Below are 5,000 nucleotides of genomic sequence, written 5' to 3'. Positions count from 1 at the left end.
GGAGACACCCACACCCACACCCACCCACCCACCGGACGGGAAGATTCCGTTTTTCGCCGATATCTCCCAAAACGGCCGGGCGAAAAAATTTCAAACTCGGGTCTTCCGTAGGCCTCGGGGGGCCCTATCCAAAGAGGCCACCCGCGTCCCCGGGGGCCTCGGGGTCAGGGAGTTAGGCCCGGTCAAAGGCGCGGCGTTTTTGGCTTATATCTCGCGAACCCCCGGGCCAATCTTCCCCAAACTCGAATCGACCGTAGTGCCGGACGGGGCCTTTCGAAAGAGCCCACCCACGAGGTCCAACTCGCCCGGGTCCCCGAGTTATAGCCGTTCAAAGTCGGGGGTCCCGGCGAACGGCGATCCGGTAGGGGGCGTCCCCGGGGCCCGCCGCCGCCCTGGTTCGAGCGAGGGCCCCCGTGGGACCTCGCCACCCAAATTTGAGCTCTCTGGGCCTTCGCGTCGCGGAGATACGGGCGATTTTCTCCCGGGATCGTGACGTCATCGGCGGGCGCCATTTCAGAGCGCGGCCGAGGGTTTTCGGCCGATATCTCCGCGAATACTCGACCAAAAACGACGAAACGCATATGGACGCGTTCAGCTCGGCGAGACGGTTCGAATGAGCCCGGCCTCGGCCGGGCACGTCGAGTTTTCGGCGAGATATTTGCGTTTTTCCGCTTCCGGGGCGCTTTGGGGGCCCGTATCTCGGGCCCCCGGGGGCCCACGGGGCTGGGGGCGGTCTCATTCGAAAGGTCTCGTCCCGTTCTCCAGCCGACAAAAATTTGGCGTCGATCGGAGCCGCCTTCGGAGAGCTACGGTCGTTTGAAGCCCCGTGCGGTGGGGTTACCGTCCTTCAAACAGCCGCCGCTCGCAGGGGGAGTCCCGGGGAGGCATGGTTGCCTGTATGACTTGGGCTTAGAGCACCCAGCCCCGCGCTCCTGGAGGAACCTCCGGTGCACAGGGTCTGCTGCAACCAGCCACGTGGGTTCTGAGGGGTAGGGGAGCGTGCGCTCTCCTCCCCGGGCGGGCGGCCGGGCCCTGGGGGCTCGCGCCTCCACGGAGGGACCTCGCTCCCGGGGCTTCGTCCCCGGGGCTCGGGGACTCCGTGGCGGCTCGGCCCCCGGGGTTCGACCCCGCTCGCTCGCTCCAAAACCCAAGTCCAAAACGTGGGGTTGCACGGGAGCTCCGGGCGCGACGGGTCTCCACGCACGGCCCCGGGGAGGGAGCTCCGACCCGGGCCGGAGGCAGATTCGCCCCCCGCCCCCCGGCTGTCCGCCCGGAGCCGAGACGGTCCTAAAACGGGCCTTGGGGGTGATGTAGAAGGGTAACGCTCACACAACCAGGACTCACACAAACCGATCTGCATCCCAGGCAGGGTGCGGGTCTCCTGGGCACGAATAAAGCCCGATGCCCCGTGGGTGATGTTGGCCCTGGCCACTCAAGGCACTCACCCAAGCCAGAGAGGGTGCACTCTGGCTGGGGAAGCAGATTCAATCTCTGCTGTGGTGGAGCTCTGGAAAAACGCCAAACCTCCAGGAAAAGACGGCCCGGTTTCTCTGAAAAGTGCATCCCAGGCAGGGTGCGGGTCTCATGGGCACGAATAAAGCCCGATGCCCGTGGGTGATGTTGGCCCTGGCCACTCAAGGCACTCACCCAAGCCAGAGAGGGTGCACTCTGGCTGGGGAAGCAGATTCAATCTCTGCTGTGGTGGAGCTCTGGAAAAAACGCGAAACCTCCAGGAAAAGACGGCCCGATTTCTCTGAAAAGTGCATCCCAGGCAGGGTGCGGGTCTCCTGGGCACGAATAAAGCCCGATGCCCCGTGGGTGATGTTGGCCCTGGCCACTCAAGGCACTCACCCAAGCCAGAGAGGGTGCACTCTGGCTGGGGAAGCAGATTCAATCTCTGCTGTGGTGGAGCTCTGGAAAAACGCGAAACCTCCAGGAAAAGACGGCCCGGTTTCTCTGAAAAGTGCATCCCAGGCAGGGTGCGGGTCTCATGGGCACGAATAAAGCCCGATGCCCGTGGGTGATGTTGGCCCTGGCCACTCAAGGCACTCACCCAAGCCAGAGAGGGTGCACTCTGGCTGGGGAAACAGATTCAATCTCTGCTGTGGTGGAGCTCTGAAAAAAAAAAAACGCGAAACCTCCAGGAAAAGACGGCCCGGTTTCTCTGAAAAGTGCATCCCAGGCAGGGTGCGGGTCTCATGGGCACGAATAAAGCCCGATGCCCGTGGGTGATGTTGGCCCTGGCCACTCAAGGCACTCACCCAAGCCAGAGAGGGTGCACTCTGGCTGGGGAAGCAGATTCAATCTCTGCTGTGGTGGAGCTCTGAAAAAAAAAAAAAACGCGAAACCTCCAGGAAAAGACGGCCCGATTTCTCTGAAAAGTGCATCCCAGGCAGGGTGCGGGGTCTCCTGGGCACGAATAAAGCCCGATGCCCACCTTGAAACGGAGCCTGGGCTCGACTCTGAAGTCCAGATCTCGAAAAACGACAGAGTCCAAAAAGGTGCGGTGGCTCCAAACCTCCATGCCCTCAGACCTCCCTGGCCAGCCCAGGGAGGGTGGCCCGTCCTGGGCCAGACTCAGATTTCCCCCGCCACCCCTGGAGCTCCGCCTGGAGCGAAGACGGTCCTAAAACGGACCATGGGGCTCTTGTAGAGGATGAGGGAGGGAGAGAGGGGCCTTCAGAGAGCCCCTTGGCCGGCTTGACTCTGGAGTCGAATTTGGAAAAATAGACAAAGTCCATAAACGTGCTGTTGGTTCGGACCTCCAGGGCACTCAAGGCACTCACCCAAGCCAGAGAGGGTGCACTCTGGCTGGGGAAGAGGATTCAATCTCTGCTGTGGTGGAGCTCTGAAAAACACGAGAACCTCCAGGAAAAGGCGGCCCGGTTTCTCTGAAAAGTGCATCCCAGGCAGGGTGCGGGTCTCCTGGGCAAGAACGAAGCCCAATGCCCACCTTGAAACGGAGCCTGGGCTCGACTCTGAAGCCCAGATCTCGAAAAACGACAGAGTACAAAAAATGTGCGGTGGCTCCAAACCTCCATGCCCTCAGACCTCCCTGGCCAGCCCAGGGAGGGTGGCCCGTCCTGGGCCAGATTCAGATTCGCCCGCCACCCCTGGAGCTCCGCCTGGAGCGAAGACGGTCCTAAAACGGGCCTTCGGGGATGTATGAGAGAGGGGAAGCGTGGTGGTGGCAAACACAGAGGACCCCCTACCAGCGATCAGACCGTCGTGAGTCCCACTCAGAGTCACTCTGGGTGGGCATGTAAAAATCCAGATTACGCCGCGCTGGAGCTCTGGAAGTTACGAGACCTCCAGGAAAAGACAGGCTGGTTTTCTGAAAAGTGCACCCCAGGCAGGGTGCATCTTTTCCTGGGCACGAGCCCAGCGCACATGGTGTGGTGGTCCGGCTCTGGTGCCAAAGTTTGGGGGAAAAAATAGACAGAGTCCAATAACGTGGTGTGGTTCCAAAGCTCCATGCCCTCAGACCTCCCTGGCCAGCCCAGGGAGGGTGGCCCGTCCTGGGCCAGATTCAGATTTGCCCGCCACCCCTGGAGCTCCGCCTGGAGCGAAGACGGTCCTAAAACGGGCCTTCGGGGATGTATGAGAGAGGGGGAAGCGTGGTGGTGGCAAACACAGAGGACCCCTACCAGCGATCAGACCGTCGTGAGTCCCACTCAGACTCACTCTGGGTGGGCATATAAAATCCAGACTACGCCCCGTCGGAGCTCTGGAAGTACGAGACCTCCAGGAAAAGACAGGCTGGTTTTCTGAAAAGTGCACCCCAGGCAGGGTGCATCTTTCCTGGGCACGAGCCCGGCGCACGTGGCGGGGTCCGGCTCTGGTGCCAAAAAAATTGAGAAAAATCGACTAAGTCCAATGGCGTGACGTGGGTTCAAAGCTCCATGGTCTCAGACCTCCCTGGCCAGCCCAGGGAGGGTGGCCCGTCCTGGGCCAGAGTCAGATTCGCCCGACACCCCCTGGAGCTCGACCTGGAGGGAAGACGGTCCTAAAACGGGCCTTCGGGGCTGTATGGAAGAGGGCAAGTGTGGTGGTGCAAAACACAGAGCACCCCCTACCATTGATCAGACCGTCGTGAGTCCCACTCAGACTCGCTCTGGGTGGGCATATAAAATCCAGACTACGCCCCCCCCGTCGGAGCTCTGGAAGTACGAGACCTCCAGGAAAAGACAGGCCGGTTTTATGTAAAGTGCACCCCAGGCAGGGTGCGTCTTTCCTGGGCACGAGCCCGGCGCGCGTGGCGGGGTCCGGCTCTGGTGCCAAAAAATTTGAGTAAAATCGACTAAGTCCAATGACGTGGTGTGGTTCCAAAGCTCCATGGTCTCAGACCTCCCTGGCCAGCCCAGGGAGGGTGGCCCCGTCCTGGGCCAGAGTCAGATTCGCCCGACACCCCCTGGAGCTCGACCTGGAGGGAAGACGGTCCTAAAACGGGCCTTCGGGGCTGTATGGAAGAGGGCAAGTGTGGTGGTGCAAAACACAGAGCACCCCCTACCATTGATCAGACCGTCGTGAGTCCCACTCAGACTCGCTCTGGGTGGGCATATAAAATCCAGACTGCGCCCCCGTCGGAGCTCTGGAAGTACGAGACCTCCAGGAAAAGACGGGCTGGTTTTATGGAAAAAGTGCACCCCAGGCATATGCTTGTCGAACGGTCGGTCTGGGTAAACGGCGAGTGTCCGTGCTGTTGCGTGCGAACGAGATTCCCAATGCTAACGAACCTCCCCCGGCTGGCGACCGGGGAGAGCGCCTCGTTTTCGGGCACGAGCGAATGCGTCTGCCTGGCGGAGCCCCCGTCGGTGCCGAGGTGGTCCTGAGACGGGCCTTCGGGGTTTTGTCGAGGAAGGGGACAAGCGCCCCAATCGGACAAGGCGACGGGCTAAAAAATGGTGCTCGGTATCGGTTTCTGACATCCAGGCGGGGATGCGTCATCTGGGGTCGGCAGGCAGGCAGGCAGGCGGTCACCAGGGCGCTCTGGAGGAAAA

This window comes from Pimephales promelas, chromosome 2 (assembly GCF_988280905.1).
Source record: "Pimephales promelas chromosome 2, fPimPro1.hap1.1, whole genome shotgun sequence".
Classification (NCBI taxonomy): domain Eukaryota; kingdom Metazoa; phylum Chordata; class Actinopteri; order Cypriniformes; family Leuciscidae; genus Pimephales; species Pimephales promelas.
The sequence above is the reverse complement of the archived record's forward strand: the minus strand, read 5'-3'. Positions refer to the sequence as shown.